At 40.1% G+C, this 19,407-nt stretch overlaps 1 protein-coding gene and 1 non-coding gene across 3 annotated transcripts in view; both read right to left on the bottom strand.

Moving 5' to 3' along the window:
* RERE (arginine-glutamic acid dipeptide repeats) overlaps nucleotides 1-11,384 on the bottom strand; it is a 366,623-nt gene extending 355,239 nt beyond the window's left edge. For both annotated transcript variants that reach the window (XM_011368442.2, XM_011368444.2), the window contains exon 1: nucleotides 10,875-11,384. The gene's annotated coding sequence lies outside the window, so the exon portion shown is untranslated. The remainder of the gene's footprint in view (nucleotides 1-10,874) is intronic.
* Nucleotides 11,385-17,391: 6,007 nt separating this feature from the next.
* Nucleotides 17,392-17,510, bottom strand: LOC111744858. Its single transcript, XR_002782360.1, has one exon. It is a non-coding gene; the product is annotated as a 5S ribosomal RNA (ribosomal RNA).
* Nucleotides 17,511-19,407: the final 1,897 nt, after the last annotated feature.

Below are 19,407 nucleotides of genomic sequence, written 5' to 3'. Positions count from 1 at the left end.
CAAACCATTGTTTTGTGGTTTCTGTCACTCACTGCTGTACCTAACCCTATTTAATACAAGGCAAAACTATAAAGTATATTATTTATTACTTCATTAAATAATTTCTAATATATTTTAAACTTATTAGGATTAAAATAAAACTCATTTTTGATTATTCAAATAACTAAGAAGCTCTAAAATGTTTTTCTATACTATATTTGCAATGTAAAAATGTTATCATCAAGAATTTGTCAAAAAAACAGCTTCCTCAATATGCCTTGGGATCAAGAGATTAAGCCAAGTCTCTTTTACATTATCCATATCAATAATATTTCTCATTTATTCATTCCATTCAACAAATGAATGCCTATAGCATTCCTCACAAGCTCGATGCAAGGAAACATTGACGTGACCAAAACAGAGGGTCTCTACCCTCTGGAGTTTACAAGACAGCAATGGACCTGAGGTTGCAGAATCTGAGCACAACACCTTGGATGCCTCTTTCCTAGCCTCCACGTTAATCATCTCCCTTCTGTTGTAATATTCTCGTTTCAGACTGAGTATAATATGATTAGACTTCAGCTTTGCTCTGCTCACATAATCATATATAATCATATTCGTCAAAGATTACTCCCAAAATTAGAATCAGCACGTTACCAAAATGCCACGGCAGCTATCTTTAATGGTGGGACACTTTTCCAAATGGCAAATCTTATTTATCACGTGACACTTCTCTTTGATTTCATCTCAAAGACCCTTAAATTTGAAAAATACTTTGCACTTCTCCCCAGGTCCAAGGGACTGTCCTAAAAAAAGTGAGGATGTGGGGCTGTAGACAAATGGCCAAATGCTTTCAGTTATTCCTCACAGACCATTAAACCAAGCTCACCAGAAAACTGAAGCTATATCAAGAAGATGTGTGTGTCTGTCTCTCTCTCTCCATCCTCTACCTTCTGGAACCTCTCAAAGAGGAGAGAATATTAATCTGATTGGGTCAGACTAATTGGACACCTTTTTAAGTCAAAACACTGATTAGATCTTCTTTATAAGTATAAAGATTAAATATAGATTTAAAAATATATATATATATATAAGGGTTTGCTTTCTTGCTCTTATTTGTTTCCCTAAGACACGCTCTACAAGGCTAATGTAGTAAACTAGTAACATTTAAGGGGAAGGGAAATTCCTTGCCTAGGCCTTAAGCTTAAGCAATACACTCCAACCCAGTCTACTAGGCAGCTCTACATTGATATTTTGGCCAAGAGCCCAATTACTAATAAAATAATACTCTGAATTTCCCACTTGGCTGCTGTACTGCTTGTATATACCTCCTTCAGGAATATCACAAGGAAGAATAGCAAAGCTATAACATTCTAATCATTTATCGGCACCCCAAACCTCATCATTACTCTCTGGTCTGTGCCATTCACTTGGTATTCAATCATGTATTGTTTTGTGGCATCTCTTATATTCAAGGAATAATAAAAATTTCATAGTTGGTAACTTAGAGAAAATTTATGCAAACACTCTAGAATTGACCCATTGCTCCTATATACCTCCTGGTTATTGAATGTTGCAGATAATAAAAAGAACGTAGTAGAAAGCTAGATCTCTCGATGACGATGATAACAGTAATAATAACAAATATGGGCTAATATTGATTGAGCACTTACTATTTACCAGAGGCATTTTAAGCACTTTATATGTATTAATTACTTTAGTCCTCACAACAAATTTGTGAGATGAGTACTATTATTATCCCCATTTTACAGATGGGGAAACTGAGACAGAAAGTTAAGTAACTTACCTAAAGTCACAGAATTTACAAGTAGCAGGCTGGGAATTGAGACTAGAACTCTTAACTACTTTGCTAAAATAGTAGAAAGATTAAGAGTGGACAAATACATTGGTAAATTTTGAGGCTCGGTGCCCAAAAGACATCCAAGGAGGCAGAGAGCAACATGGAACTGGATCTCAGGAGATCAGGGCTGTGTTTACAAACTCGCAGGTTGGAAGCAATAGGTGGAATGAAGTCACTCTGGAAGGCTGCGCTGAAGGAGAAGTTAACAGAAACATGAGGAACACCGAAATTTAAAACAAAGTTAACATGGTGTCATATGGGTACCAGACTTATTGGGGGATTCACTTTATAAATTATGTAAATGTCTAATCACTATATTAATACCTGAAACTAATATAATGCTGTATGTCAACTGTAATTGAAAAGTTAAAAAGTTTTTGATAAATAAAGTTAAATTAACACATTTTAGGTCTAACTGATGATGCAGTAGGGTGGTGAGTATTTTAGTATATTATATATATAAAACACATAATAAATTTCAAGTCAAAATATATAATGGTTGAACCTACTCTATGGGAACTAGAACATAAATTTAACTATAATGACTATAGCTTTATAACAGTATCTCTGATTTTATTGCATGGTTGGTCATAGCTTATGTTTTCATGCAAAATCTTTGGGCAAGACCACCACCTATAACAGTTTCTATGGGAAAAAATAATCTGCTTTAAGATCTAGCTTCAGACATGCTTTCCAGGGAACATACAGCTGTGAAAAGAAAGACAATCTAAATAGATAACCATGTTTCAATGATTCTAAGATGCACAATGTTTTACATTTGCATAGCACTGGAAATGGAACAGATCTTACATGGTTTAGCTGGCAACTTCTTTACATTGTTATGGTACATAAAATAATGGCGCATCTTCCACTGATGGCATCTTAGATTCAATGGTATGTGTCTTTCAGAATACATCTAATTCCACATGTAAGCATACATATTGGTGTAGTTAAAGGAAAACTTTCTGCCTTCAAGGGGTTTACAATCTAATGGAAAAAATAAGACTAACACTAAGATAAATGCAAGTAACAAACATTTACACAAGATATGAAGCGATTAAAATGAGTGGGAGGTTAAAGAACTGAAGAAAAAGTACTTAAATGGTAGGAAATAAGAGTGACCCAAATAAAAAAACTTAAGGCAGTATTTTCTAAGCACAGTTTTAAACAGATTGGATCTGATGTAAGAACAGGAAGAAAGTAGGAAATAAATGACATCTCAACAATGGTACAGGGAGAAGATGAATAATGTCAGCTTTTGGTCATGTCACTCTCCTCTAAGAATCAGAAACTACCCTCCAGTTAAAGTAGAGCATTGCTTGAAGATAACTGATCAAAAGGAAAAACTTTTTTTAATCTTCTACATCTCTCTCCTTTGAACCCCTGTAGTGGTTTAAAATCAATCGATAAATTCTTTGTTACTCCTCCTCAAGAGGCGGGGCTTAATTCCCTTCCCTTTGCTTGTGGCTGGACTTAAGAGACTTGATCTTAGTGATGGTGTGACTAGACCACAAAAGGCTCCCCTTCCCCCAACTCCCTCCCGCACTCCCTCCCGCACTCCCTCCTCTCTTTCTCATCACTTAAGGTCACTCAAGTAATCATATGGAGAGGTCCGCGTGGCAAGCGACTGAGGATTCCTGCAAAGGCCTTCAGCCCATAGCCAAGAGAATGAGCCATCTAGAAGCAGAACCTCCGGCCCCAGTCAAATCTTCAGATGACCGAAGCCCCAAATGACATCTTGACTGCAACCTCAAGAGAGGCCTCTGAGCCAGAACCACTCAGCTAAGCCACTCTCAAACAAATGACCACAAAAACCATATGTAAGGTAATAAATGTTTACTGTGTTGTCATTAAGCTTTGAGGTCATTTGCTATGCATCAAGGCATAACTAATACAATCCCCATGGTATTTTGTGTCTCTAAACACTTATCTTTATCTTCTTACGGTTATGTATATATGGATGGCCAATATGGAAAGTTATTTCTAAAAGGCTATTCTCTTGATCTTTACATGCCTGTAAAGCTTACCTCAACGAACTGCACAGTTAAATACTTGTGTTTTTTGTTTTTATTTGTTGAAAGATTCTTGCCAGTGCCTAAACAGTTGACAACAGGTATTCAAAAATGAAGCAATTAATCCTTGAATAAGAACACAGCTACTGAAATGGAGTGAAACAGAAAAATATTGATTTGATGGAACTGATTGAAAACTGAATGAGGAATAATGGATACAATAATCAAAAATAACTCCAGAACAACATATGTATAAGGTGAAAAAAGCAGTCATTCTGTACCACAGAATGCAAAACTTGCTTTAAGAAAAATAGTACAGAGCAGCAAAGCATTGTAATAGTAATACTTAGAACTTCATTATTAAGGAAGAAAGGACAAACCACTTAATTAAGAAAGTATTAATTCTATATGTTTCTCAAACTGTTCTACAGAATATTAACTCCTATAAAAAGGTCAGTATTCCCTGGGGAAGGAAAAAAAGCAAGCAAATCAAACAAAGAAAAAATGCCACCTATATACTATAGGACATTTCTGAGACTTTAAGGTGCTAATGTGCATTACAAACTGATTTGACCTCAGAACACAGAATACTTGCATTTTAGTATGCTATGAATATAGTTTGGGAAACACTGACTTGGGTAGGCAGACAGGTAGACAGGCAGGTAGATGGGTCAATTCATAGGAAATAAAATAAGAACAAGACAAATGTAATAAATGATCTTACCTAAAAGAGATAACTGACAACCAGTTATGACTATGTAAAGTTTCTTAAAGCAAAATAAACTGTTAGGTAAGCTATTAAAAGCCACACCAGGTGTCAGGGCAAATGAGGATGGGAAAAACATTGTAAGGTATAACGAAAGGAAAGAAATTCCCTTTCCATAGGCCGTGGCTCAGAATGCCTCCCACCCCCTCGACTCCTGCTGTGTACGGACCTTGAGAGCTGGCTTGAAAGGGTGAGCTCCAGCCACCTGGAAGGTTGGTAGGTAGCTTAAGAGGCGGTCTGGCCCCAAATCCTTAACCAACAGTGATCACAACAAACAACCTATCAGAGCTTCTCTCTTGGAAAGTGTTAATTAAAGACATAAAGAGTTCTTAATGGTGGAAGTAGAAGCAGAAGTATAAAAAACACAAAGAAATCAGAGATAAAACAGCAGAGTAAATAGCAGAGGATTAGATGGGCCAGCGCTGGCTGTTTAGTGCCTCCTGCGGGAAAGGAACACTTTCATTGAAAATTTAAGTTAGTATATTATTGTCCAATCTGAACAACCTTATGTGGTAGCAGTGCCAGAGAAAGCAGGATCCCAGTCTGATGATGCCCCGTCAGTCACATGCAGTGACCCACACATAAAGAAGGGAGAGAGGAGGGAAAGAGGACTGAGGGGGCAAGGGGAACACTAGCTCTTGGTTGAATAAGGAACATTGAGTTTAAACTCACCTGAATGATGACTTAATGTATCAAACATCTTTGTAAGTCAGTGGCCACAGCCTACATGGCCATTAAAAATCAAACAAAACTGTCCTAGCATGGCTATACCTCCCAAGTGTAACCAGGTCCTGCCCAGGGAAGGAGAGGGTTCCAGAGCCTCTCCAGGCAGCTTCTCTGAATTCATACATGCAGACACATGCCCACATACTTGCCTGCTCACACTCCCCCTGAACTGTACTCAACTCACACATGTCAAATGCCGCCACCACTCCTCACCTCCAGGAGAAGTAAGAGGGTCAAGAATCAGACCTTGGGGAGCCTGATGGACATGCCTAAGTGTCAGTGAATGTGTATGTGCATGCTCTGAGTGTGCGTGGCCGTGGGCTGGAATGGTTTTTTTTAATTACGAGGGGCTTTCGCCTGCTGCTCCAGGACTCTGGAGATAATGCATGGCCATGCTTGCTCACAAGCTCTCTTTCAGATTAGTCCAGGCCCACAATATAAATACTGTCCCCTTTAGAGCATGATGCTACACACAGCTTAGACAACCATACACAGCCCTGGCACTGGGGAGGGTATGGCCCAACAAACTCTCCTGCTGAGGAGGTAACAAGGTAATATGGTCACTACAGCTAGGAGAGAACCCTAACAGCAGGGGTCCCCAACCCCGACACCACAGACCAGCACTGTCCATTGCCTGTGAGGAACAGACCAGTGAGCAAAGCTTCATCTGTATTTGCAGCCACTCCCCAGCGTGGCTCACCACATCAGCTCCACCTCAGATCATCAGGCATTAGATTCTCAGAGGAGCACTGGTCTCTGATGCCACAAAGGTTGGGGACCACTATCTCCCATCCAAGCTCTAACGAGGCCAGACCCTGCTTCATTTCCGAGATCAGATGAGATCGGGCGCATTCAGGGTGGTACGGCTGTAGACTGGGGACCACTATCTAACAGTATTCCAGCATCCATGGGGTCGAGCTGAACCTGGGGTTCTTGTTTTTCTGTGAGGGATAACTCTCAAGATTTAAATTTCTGTTCCACTTTTCTCCAACATGTGAGATGACTTGGAAAACTTTCTGTTCCTTGCACCAAATAAGCCTAACCAAAATCCTTACAAATCACATGTATATCTAGTTTAAAATTAGGGCCTGACCTGTGGCTTCAACTTCTGATGCAAAAAGCCCACGACAAATAGGCTGTGAGGATTCCTCAAATACCAAGTGATCTACGAATTAGCGGTTATATCATTTTGTCGCTTAACCATAAAAGGAAAAATTTCACAGGTGAACATACTGCTTATGGCTGATAACGTGCTGGCAATTTTTACCAAATAAAAACAACAATTTTACACTGACACAAACAGGTCACTTTATAAAAAAAGCTTTTATATGAGCCATCCTATCTGACCCAGTTACTTAATATGTTACAGAAACATGTTACATTTTACATTACTTGACACACCAACAAGTTAGTTATACAAATCACAATTCCAACCAAAACTCCAAGCTGGTAAACATATTTAGTATTTGAGAATTTGAGTTACTGTGGTCAAATATTCATTAAAATGGCTCAAGTAATCTTAACAATTTTCTAACACATAAATGCTCAATTCTCCTCATTTAAGAAACACTAGAACTCAGATAAGAAACCAAGCACAAGCCAACAGGCTCACCAAAATTACACTTAAATAGGACAAGCAAAGCTATAAACTTGGAATGATTACCAAGACACTAATAATTAACAATCACTTAAATATAATTCAAGAGAAATTCCTGGTTGTTGAAAACCCCTAAGATCAACCAGAGGACAGCATTAGTAGAAACCGATTAGGACAACAGTGCTCTGTTTCAGGGTGTGTGAGTACATGTAATGAAGTTCACAGCTACGTTACACTAATGACTCACTTAAACGTCTGAATTTGCTACTATCTTAACCTTTAAATCAACTGCAAAAGAAGCTGCCCAAAGCAGTTAATAGGAAAGCACATAATTCCCAAAAGAACTTGGTATCTACATCTTATTTTACTACTTAAATGTTTTTCTGAGTACTGAGATTTGAACGAGATGTTAAAGGTTCAAAATTAATTTTAAAAGAAAGGGGTGCTTAACTAAATCCATAATATTCAAGATATACTGGCTTTTAGAAAAGCACAGGTCAGTTATATTCTTGTGTATGTGTGTGTGTGTATAGCATGTGGCATACTTCTGTTCAACAATGCACACAATTATTGCAAGACCTGAAAGTGGTTACTGTCCCACTTTTTAAAAGCTTTTTGACTGACCAGTAAGTCAAAGTTGAAAAAGTAACTGGTGCATTTATTTCTTGATTTGAATTACCTTTCTATTGTGAATTGGTTCTAGTTACTCCAGTTACCTTGAAGCAAAACATGGGCAGAGAATATATTAGATTGAAATTAGCCGACTCTTCCTACTGCATAAATAATTCATTTGAACTGTTTATATTTCATTGTAAAAAAAAAAAAAAAAGGATACACAACTTTGGAGATTACGCTCTAAATTCTGAAAGCAAAATGAATCAGGAATCACATTTCTATGAGTAACCAGTCTGGAACAGAAGACATTTATTCTATACTAAGTTCCCCTTGCCATTACAAAACTCTCTAACAGTATATTAAATTAAAACAATTTAGATGGGGTAAGACGTGTAATAATAAAAACCCTTCGAGGCATTTCTCAAGCAGATTATCTCTGAGACTACACCTTGGTTTAGAAGCCTCTGAGCAGGAATTTGGCCTATGTTAATCTGTGCATGCACTCATTTCACATTTCTTCTCACCTCTATATTTCTAAATCCAATCCACAGAATAAGTCATTCTATCGGACAATTGTATTTATGTCTATATGACCATCGAAAACAACACTATTACAATGCAACACTATTACATATGCGGAATTGCCGATTTTACTGCGCTCCACACCTACCCCTCCACCCTCTATCAGCCTCATCCTACTCCCCCACTCCACCCCACACACACCCTCCCCATTAAATCCCAGAGGAAAAACTCTGGGTCCAGCGCGAGGATTTTTCTTTTCTATAGGGTAGGTCTATTTGACTTTTTACTAATGATATTGAAAACTTTTAAAAGGCTGCTAATGTATACTCAGTTTCCAAAAGCAAAAACAAACCCCCATATTTTGTTTAATATTTCAAGGCAAACTAAATTTCTCATAAAAGACATGAATATCTATTCAAAAGAGTCCTTAGAAGTCAAAACGTGTAAATACTTCTGATAATAGAACAAATTAATGTCAAGACGCAGGCAATAACGTAAAAAGCCTCGATGCAACCATGCCTGTCAAAAGGCATCTATATTAGCAGCTCAGGGAAGTGGCATTTGCAGAAAAGCACTACAAACTGCTTCAAAAGAAAATCATCAGGCCTCAGCCGTTAATCCCCTCCCCCATCCTCTTCATTTGGATCCTTCAAAGCAATTAACCACTAGAAGGTGCTATTCTGCAACCCACCGGTATTCACACCAACCTCCATCCTTGGCCCAGAGCTGGGTTTACCCCAGGTGGACTCTCAGCCTATTCCCTGTCCAATGTTCAAGGAAGCCGCTACACTAGCCCCCAAAGCAGAAAAACAGATCTTACAAACCCTATTTATAAAACAAAATCAAACAAAAAATACTGACGGCTCAATAGCCAGCAAACCTATCAAACCATCAGAACGCTAAGATGTCAAACATCCACGCACACTTTGCTAAACATTAACCTCAAATACAATCTTAATAATCTTAACTGAGTCAATCTATTTCTATCTAGAAAAGATGACCCTGGTCATTCACTACCATAAGAGTCAACTGAACAAATCACTGTCCCCAACAAAGTCAGGGGCAATGAGGAATACGAAAGCTGACTATCAGGTCACCACATATAAAGAGGGATTTTATCTTTACATACACAAAAAAAAAGAGCAGCAGAAACCAGGGTTGCACAGGGAAGAAAGGAAGGCGAAGAGGAGTCTGAACATGTTTCTGAGTGTCCTTTAGTTTCCGATGTACTCTTATGCCTCTTACAAGGTTGCAAAAAAGGCCAGACATGAGATGGGTGAAAGAAAGCTGAAAAAGAAATGCACCCACCCTTCCCCCATCTTCTCTCCTCTCCCAAAAAGAGCTCTATTTGTCTGTACAAACCTAGTCCCAAATACGGGAGAGAATGAATGTGTGTATGGAAGAACAATGAGCCCTCAGCCTGGTATTGTGTGTGTGTGTGTGTGTGTGTGTGTGTGTGTGTGTCTGTGTGTGTGTGTGTGTGTGTGTGTGTGTGTGTGTGCTTCTGCCTCTTTTCCCTTCGACCTCAACAACAACAGGGAGAGCTGGAAGCCAGCTTTCCACACAGCTTAGGCCATCAAAATCAAAACTGGTTTACAATTTATGGGAGAATTAACTCCGCAAGCAAATCCATAGAAGGAAACAGCTACCTAAAGATGATTTTATTATTGTATAGATCCATCCTCTCCCCTCCCCCAACAGACTGAGACTAAAGAATCCAGTGTACACCAGACAAAAAGGTCTCTCTTTAAATGGAAAGCAATTATCAAAACTGTTTCAAATCTAAGCATAGGATGCAATAATCTGTGTTACATTAAGACATTTGTTTTGTAATTCACCAAGTGCCCCTTTGACTAGTTATCTTTTATGTGTTTAAAAAAAATTGCTTTGGAGAAAGCTATTTTAGGATTCATACAAAACTACTTTCTAAATGTACCTTAAAATAGCAACACATACTGAAACATTTAAGGCACCCAGTTCCTCAAGGACACATTTTGCTTAAATCAATGTTTGAAGTCTGTAATCCAGAAAAATTGTAAGCAAACCTTGGAAAAGAGGCAGAGGAAAATGACAATTCAACAATGAATCATTTTGTTTTCCTTTCAACAACTTATCAAGCAACGAGTTTCAAAGGGAAGCTGCAATACTTTCCCCCTCCCAACACGCACACGCCCCATGTATGTAAAACTACTTCTCCTCTTTCCAAAACCTTAAAAAATAAAAATAAAAATCGGAGCCACTCTCTTGCCGAGAGCAGAACTAAAACACGATCATAAGAATCCCATTCTGCTGCAAGTGATTTTTGGTTTCATAATTTGGTGATTCCCCCCAAAGCAGAGACCTAGAGACTGAGAACACAAAGAGGGCATCTTCCCCTAACGTGAAAATGATACTTTAGGTAAAGTCCTCCCCCAAGACCCCCACACCCACAAACGTTCAAAAAAAGATGCGCCGTTTCAGTCCTTGACTTCCTTTCCTCTCCCCAGTTCGGCCAGTAATTTAGTCACATGAAATAGTTTAACCTCAGACAAGTCAAACAAGAGCATGAATAAGCAGCGAAGAAAGAACAGGGGTCAGCCGGCGAATGGGACAGTCCCCTGGCCGGGATGGGGCCCAACGAGCCCCTGGCCCTTTTATTCCTGGACGTGCGCGGCTCCACACCGGCCTCCGCTTTGGGGCGCGGACCCCGGACGTGCGGGAGGCGGGGGGAGGCTCCAGCCCACCCCGCGCCCCGTGCCCAGGACCTGGGGCCAGAGAAGAAAACAGACGCCACGCGCGGGCAAGTTGGACACTCACCTTACCCGGACGCGCTACACCATCCACGGAGGTGTGCTCGGCCGGCTCCCGGGAAAGCGGGGCGACGCGGCGGGAGGCCCGCGGGGCTGGGGGCCGTGGGGCGCGGGCCGAGGAGGGGCCGGCCGCGGGGACAGAGGCGGGGCTGCGGGGGCTTCCCTCCCGTGACCTCTGGTGTGGTCTCCACCGGGCTCCCTCCTCCTCGCTCGGCCAGTCCCTCAGGAGCGCAAGCCCAGGCTCATGTCTGGTTTTGTTTTTCTGAGGGCGAGGGGGCTCCCTGAGGATGATGGTGGGTTGCTTTTTTTCTCCTCAACTAGGAAAGAAAATGAGGCAGAGACGATGTAGGAGGCGAGCGAAGGTGGAGGCAGAGGCGGGGGGCGAGACCCGAGCGGGGACAGCGTCTCGGGCGTGCGGGAGGAAGACGAGGTTGGGAGCGCGGGGGGCGGCTCGCGAGCGTCTGTGGAGCAGCGGCGTCTCAGCGATGGAGGCCGAGCCGCTGCGGGGCTGCTGCACCGACCCACCGCCCACTCCGCGCTCGGGCCCGGCCCACCTCGCAGTATCGCGCCTCTCCATTGGTGCGTCTCGGAGTGACGCACGCGGAGGCCGGGCCAATAGGAGGCGGAGGCTGGGCGGAGGGGCGGGGCTTCGCTCCCCCTGTCCCCCTGCACTCCTCCCTTTTTTTTCTTCTTTCTAATAAAATAAGCAGAAGGGAAGCTGGGGAGCGGCCGGCTTCTGGCTACGCCGCGGCCCGGGCTGGAGCGCGCGCTCCGGGAGGCGGCCAGGCGGCGGGCTGGGCTCCGCTCCGGGGCGCGTCTTTGTGTCAGATGGGGCCGCGGCGCGCAGCGAGCAAGTCACTGGGGCAGGATGCTCCTGTTATTACCAGGGTCACGATTTGTCTTTTTAGCCACTTAAGACGCGGATTCATATTCCTGGAGGGGGTGGGGAGTGGGACACGGAATAGGTTCAGACAATTCGCTTAAGGACTCTCAATGCTGATCATAGCATTAACGGTTTCAAAATAAGTCTATGGCAGAAGATTAATTAAGAGAAAAACAAAATTGGCGGATTCTGCTGCTTTTTTGAAAAGAATAAGAAGAAACGCCTGAAAAGTCTCATCAAGGAATAAAGAAGGGACTATAACCACCGGCAGAGGGGATTTTAGAAAGAGAGCAGTGTACTCAACTCTATGCCGTAAGTTTGAAAAAAAGTCTAAAAAAATAAAAAGAGAAATCTAAATATCACCTTTTTCTTTAAGAAACAGTATTCTGTCCACTTCCCCAAAGGCTGGTAAATCGCAGGGTCTAAGATGTAAGGGGGAGTGAGGGGCAGACCAAATGCTCATATTCTATTTAATATAATTTATAGGATTGAAGGGTTTGGAAGTTTTAATTATGATTAGCAGTTTTTGAAATGCATATCATGTTTATTGAGTTCTTTCACAGACCCTGGCATGAATCCAGGGTGAATCATCAACCTATTGTTTGTTTGTTAATATACTGCAAATGCTTATTGGTGTCCTTATGCCATACACATTTCCTGAAGAAGTTCAGCTCTATATAATAGAATAATTAAGGGATAGAACGGAGCTCAAAATAATTTACTCATCTATTTCAAGTAAAGTGATAATTTTTCTCGTTGGAATAGCTATTCAGATAATAATTTCCACCTCCAACAGTTTCTTTTAGGAATAATTTGAACTAGCAGATATTATTGGACTGTGACCCAAGAGATCTAAAAGCAAATGGGTCTTTGCCATTACTTTTCTGAGTAACTTTAAGCAAGAAAAATCCCATCTGCTGCAATTCCTTCAGCTACAAAGTGGGAAAACTGATCGACACTGCCTTATATACCTAACGTGACAACTGAATTTTACAACATAATAAATTCAACAAACAGCCTTCGACATCTTAGACATGGATAGAACTATTCAACATCGGTTTGGAAATAATGAGAGGTGTAAAGAGTATTAGTTAGATGGCTTCAGTTTTCATCAAAATTGACATTTACAGGCACTTCATTTCTCAAGTTCAGCCTGTGGTGGGCGAATGGACAACACCTCTGAGATGATGCTTGTGGATCCTGTACCGCCATTCAGCAGTGAAGAGAGGGGCTATCAGCATCAGGAAACTACATTTACTGTAGTATTAGGGACTGGCATCATTTCCATTTATTTATAACAATGTAGATTTAGAAGTCTCAAAATTCTACACAGTTATAATGCATAATGGTATGGTATCGGGCCATAAAATAAGCAATCTAGACCTGTTTAACTATTACAATCCCATGCAAGAATCGTGGTCCAGTCGTAAAGCCAGAGAGTACAACCTTCCTTCTGAGGAGCTAAGAGGCTGATAAGGTGATAACAATATATTGTAATAAGAACTATTAAGACATTGATTGAAAGCTTAGTAAGTCTCAAGTCCCAGGTGAAACATGTGGCATTTCTCAGCCCACTTAGTCTTGACTACAGCTCATGAAGTATTATTATTATCTCCATTTTTAAGGTCAAGAAACTGGGCTTAAAGAAGTTAAAAAACTTGCTCAAGGTGAAAGAAGTCAAATATCCAGTGGATTGTTTGCCTACTATGAAATTAGAAAGTTTCCTATTCTCTTTTCAGCTAGCTTTCAAAAATAAGGATTATTTTCATTATTGAATCCGAAAACATCAAGGACTTTTGCTAGTTATTTTTTGTATCTTACTACAGGTAGAAGTGATTTTATTTTGTATACAGAGATCACATCAGAAATGCAATACCATTATTTAAAAGAAGCCAGGAGGAAAGAGGGATTACTTAGTAAGTGATTAAACAATTGTGACAACTGGATAGCTACATAGGAAAACAAAAGCAGTGCCGAAAAAAAATTTTTTCAACTAGATTCCTATTAGTCCTAAACTCCTGTGCCCCAAATTATAGATGGATATTTTTAAATGTAAAAAAAATGAAACCACTAAACCACTATTTCTTAGGTTCAGTTTACTGGTGTTTATTTTACTATAGTCCTCTATAACCTACATAAAGATCATGCTTATTCTTTTGTATATGTGAGATTTTTTAGGATTTTTTTTAAATGAAACCATAAAAACATTAAAGAAATACTAAAACTTTTTTAAATAATGGACCGAGGAAGTTCTTTCTAAGCATAACAGGAAACCCAGGAGCCATAAAGGAAAAACACCAATAAATTTTACTACATAAATATTTTACATCTCGTTAAGGCATAAAAACACCATAGTAATACGAGAAACAAGCAGAGGGAAAATATTTCAACAATAAAAATAAAGGGCTAACTTCCTTAATATAAAAAGCTCTTACAAATTTGTAAGAAAAAAAATCAATAGAAAAATGGACAAAATATATGAATGAAAAATTCACAGGAAAAAAATGTATTTAATAAACCACATGATCCAATCACAATGAAGCAAATGCAAATTAAAATCATCTCAGAAAACAGGCCTTCTAAAGCATCGTTGGTAAAAATGTAATCATGTCATTTTTTAGAACACAATTTGGCACTATCAGTGAAGATGTAAGATATCCATACCCTTGGGCCAAGAAATTACTCTAGAAAGCCATTCTACAAGTAATCTTGCACAAATGAACAAAAATATGCACAAAAAGCTTGCAACATTATTTATAATAGTGAAAACCTGGAAAACTTCAAATATCCATCAACAAAGAATGTTTAAACAAATTATACTACAAACAAACAATGGAATACTTGACAGCTTTCTAAAAGAATTGGGTAAAACTGAATTGATAAAGAATGATAACCAGGATTCAGAGTTCAAAGAAAAGAGCAAGTCACAAAACAACTATGTAAAGTATAATTCTACTTTTATTTTAAAAAGGACAAATTTGTACATGCTTCAAAAATGTCTAGAAATATTTATACCAGGAAAATGTTTACAGTAAGTCCACTGGATGGAGAATGGAGAATGAGGAGGGAGACTGACTTTTTCTTCAGTCGACTGCTCTGTTTGATTTTTTTCTCTTCCTATCAAGCATGTATAATTTTTATAATTTAAAAAAAAAAAGGGATTCAAGTTCTTTGAGCATATGGCTAGTAACTAGTATTCATAATTCACCAGAAGGACTCAAGCTTTAGAACAAGTAAATTATTTTCCTCTAAAATGCCTTGAGCAGAACTGGGGAGCTTTCTCAAGCCTGATGACAGACCGAAGCTTGTTTCCAGGCATTTTCTTTGAAATTGCCTTCCAAGTTTATGTGGTGCAAATACAAGCCAGTAGTGAGCTTCAGCTACCTCGCATTGCACTTTTTCAGGCTGGGCAGGAGCGGTACTTCTGCAGACACTTGCCACTCTCCTTGCATTTATCCGCAGTGAGTTTTCACTTTATATTTTGTCGAAAATCAAAATTGCTCCTCCAGTCTTTTCCCTCAAGCCAGATAAGTACCCCCAATAGCCTTTCAAAGTCCCTGCACAGCTGAATTGGAATGGAGGATGGGTGATTATTGGGTTTACTGCAGGAGGCACGTGTCATGCATGCAAACACAACAGTGAAACAGCTTTTTCCAAAAAAAAAAAAAAAAAAAAGAATAAAAAATCAGAAACCTTTTTCCTTTCTTTGGACATGACTAATTGTGGATAGCAATTAAGGTGCTCAATTTCACTCTAGACTCTGATGAATTTTCTTTCAACCAAAGCAGAAGTGGGTCCGTTTACCAACACACTTCACAGACAGATCCCAAGGAAACCCTGCTCCACTGAACCGCATCAGATCTAGTGGAGTGATGCTCTTCTCTGAGTCATTTAGCCAGCCAAGGATACTGGGATGCCTTCTGGAAAAGATCTAAACCCAACATCTGACTTCTGTCCACTTGTGGTTATTGAAAAGTCTCGTAGGGCTTTGTGAAAGAAATAAAGGGAAGAGATGCTGAATTTCATTGTCCTGGCCCAGTTCCAAGTTTGATCATTAGCAGTCCTCCTCCTTTGTCTGCCATCTCACTGAGATGTGCCATCCCACAGTCCCTGCTATAAACAGCTGTCCACTGTTAGCTGAGTGAGCCAAAGAGCCAGCAAATTCCACTCCGGGGAAGCTGCATTTCAAGATAAATACTTTCTCCGCATCTATTGGTAAATTACCAAGGTTTACCTTGGAGGAAAGGTGTGGTTTTCCAGGGCGAATAAGGGCATGATTATGGGGAGTTAAAAATTACTCACAAACCTTATTTTGTCTAAATGGTGAACAAAGAAGACTGGCATTGATCACAAAGGGGCCCTCGGAAGGAGGAGTCCAGAGGAAATATAGTTTCGATTCTGACGTTTCTAACATTGATGTGGGAGATGCTATTTGCCACCAAAATTCATTTCTTCAAGTCCAAGGCATATATACAAACAACAAGCAGCCAAGTAACTCAGTAACCCAGAAGACACAGCAAACTTCACCCTCTGCCATCCGAGCTTTGGCATCTCTTGGACATCTATTTGACATCTATTGGGCACACACTTTAATGCCTCCCTCCCTTTCATTCAACACTTACGGCATTTTAATTTAAAAATATCCACATTCCTAGTCCTTTCAACCCCAAATGTCTCCTAATACAACGACTTCCAGAATAAATTCTGCTATGTTAATTTTTTTAATCTTAAAAAGAGCATTTTCACTTGGAAGCATCTAAGATGTCCTTCAGTAAGGGAATGGATAAACTGTGGTCCATCCATTCGACAGAATATTATTCAGCACTGAAAAGAAATGAGCTGTCAAGCTGGGAAAAGACATGGAAGAACCTTAAAGGCATTACTAAGTGAAAGAAACCAACCTGGAAAAGGCTGCTAACATGCTGCATGATTTCAACTATATGACGTTCTGGAAAACGCAAAACTATGTCTGAAAAAGATATTCAGGAAAATTAAGTAAAAAAATCAGTGTTGCCAGAGATGAGGGATGGAGGATGAATAGTGGAATACAGGGGACTTTTAGGGTGGTGACACTGTTCTGTATGATACCGTAAAGGTAGATACATGTCATTAAATGTTTGTCAAAACCCACAGATTGTACAACACACAGAATGAACCCTATTGTAAACTATGAACTTTGGTTGATAGTGATGCATCATATTGGTTCATCAATTGTAGCAAATGGACCACACTAATGCAAGACATTAATAACAGAGGAAATGGATGGGGGGGCAGGTGTATATAGGAACTCTGTACTTTCTGCTCCATTTTCCAGTGAACCTAAAACTGCTCTAAAAAATAGTCTGTTAATTGAAAATATATAACATTTTATTTCTGTTCTTCATGTCATAAAGAATGGAGACTCACTCAACATCTCAAGTAACAGGAGATTTTTTTGGGGGGTGGGAAGTACAAACTTTTTCATAGTGGCTACACCAATTTGCAGTCCCACCAACAGTGTACGAAGGTTCCCTTTTCTCCACATCCTCACCAACACGTGTTGTTTGTTAATTTTTCTTTTTTTAGACGAGGCAATCCTTGGTTGACCTCACAGATTGCAAGGACCTTGTCAGCTTACAGTCCCTTATTTTTTATTTTTTTACGCCTATAGCACCTGGTCTTCCTAGGTGGTCTCCCATCCAAGTACTAACCAGGCCCGACCCTGCTTAGCTTCCGAGATCAGACGGGATCAGGCTCGTTCAGGGTGGCATGGCCGTAGACGTAAGAGGAGATTTATGTGAGAAGGTTTCTGTAAAGGAAGGACCAGGCAAAGCTGAACCATGTGATGGAAGGAAAAGAGGCACCTAGAAGGCGGGGCCACAGGAAGGCCAAGACGCCTGGCTCCATCACCGCTGCTATGAGTGGCCCACTATTCTCACCTCTCCCACGAGCTGGCCTCCTCACCCTTCCCCGTCTAGCTTTTCTTCACTTCAGAGTGTGTGCTTTCTCATAATTTTAACTCCCTCATAATCACGGCTTGCATGCGGCCTCTCATAGCCTCTCTGGTTTTTCTGTAGCTTATGACTGATCAGCTACAGCTGCTTCTGCTGACTGCATCATGACTTTAGTATTTCCTATTTCAAATTCCTGAGTGGGAGAAACCTCATTGGCCTAGTTCATCATTTTAGGCCCAGCCCTGTCCTGGGCCCTGGGCCCCTGTGGGGTGCAAGCAGCAGCAGAGGGGCGAAGGCTGTCCTGCGGTGCAAAAGCCCAGTGCTTAGGGCGGCTGCTTCCTCGGAGCCTTGACAGGGCCACCTCCCTGTAGAAGGGCCCGTGGGTGTGCCAGCATTCTTGATGTGCCTAACGCGGCAGTTTGTAAATAGCTTGTGTCAAAAAAAATGACAAGTAAAATTGAACCTTAGCAACTGAGTATTTCAATACATTTGTAAATAGTTATCTTTACAAGGGATATTCGACCTCTCTTAGAGAGAAGATCCAAAAGAAGCAGACCTTAAGTTACAGAATGTTCACATACTCTTGATCAATAAAAATTCTGTAAGGATGACCCCCAAAGGCCTTCCAAGCAACCTCCAGAAGAGCACCCTTGACCTTCAAACTAACAGCAAATTCCCACTGCACTCAAGGAGAGGAGGGAGAAAGACCCAAGACACTATGATGGATCTCTGCCTCACACCGAAGCACCCTCACCCCATCCAACCTAGTAATAGGTGACTGATTTTAATCCCCGGGTGAAACAGTCTAGAGTTAGTGAACCAGGGAGAGATGACAAAGTGACTTTCTCCCGGGACACAAAAACTTTAGGTAAGTGATTACCACAAGTAAAGGAAATGAATTTCAGTCTCTATAATTAAGAATAAAACAGAACAACAGAGAAACTAGTGAAAGCAACAGGCTCACAGATCATGGGCAGGAGAGGTGAAGACATACGAACTAAACCAGCCACAGAGCAAGATACTCTGAGAGAGAAAACCAAGCTTGATAGCTACCCAGTTGGGTTTTTATAAAATCTTTTATAAGAGTTGTACCTCAATAAAATAAATAAATAAATATTTTTAATTTTACAGAATTTTTTGAAAAACTTTTAGGCACCATGATAATGTATTCATGAAAATGCACCCAATTTAGAAATCAAAAAGTATGGGTTAAAAACATAAATGTGAAATGCAAAACCAAAGAAATTAAGACTAAGATATACGAGAAGTTGTTGAACAACACCCAAAAAGCACAAACGATTCAAAGACACATTTGACTAAAATAATATTAAAGACTTCTTATGATAAGTTATATCGAAATAAATGAAAGTCACAAATTGGGAAAAGATCATAGTTTCCATAACCATAAAAGGATTAGTGATCAGAATATATAAAGAAAGCTTCTAAATCTATGTGGAAAAGACCAATAACCCAATGGAAAAATTGGGCAGAGGACAAGAACAGGCAATGCACAGAAGCATCCATACGTCCGGTAAACATAAAAAGATGCTCCATCTCTCATGTCTTAATTCTTGACAGCTTCAACATACACATAGATGATCATTCTAACACTTTGCTTCTTTCGCGTGTGTATGTATGTGTGTTTTAGTTGTGGTAAAACACACATAACATAAAATTAACCATCTTCACCACTTTTAAGTGCGCAGTTCAGGAGTTGTGCAACT

This window comes from Pteropus vampyrus, unplaced genomic scaffold (genome assembly GCF_000151845.1).
Source record: "Pteropus vampyrus isolate Shadow unplaced genomic scaffold, Pvam_2.0 Scaffold142, whole genome shotgun sequence".
Classification (NCBI taxonomy): domain Eukaryota; kingdom Metazoa; phylum Chordata; class Mammalia; order Chiroptera; family Pteropodidae; genus Pteropus; species Pteropus vampyrus.
This window is presented reverse-complemented; position numbering and strand designations above follow the sequence as displayed.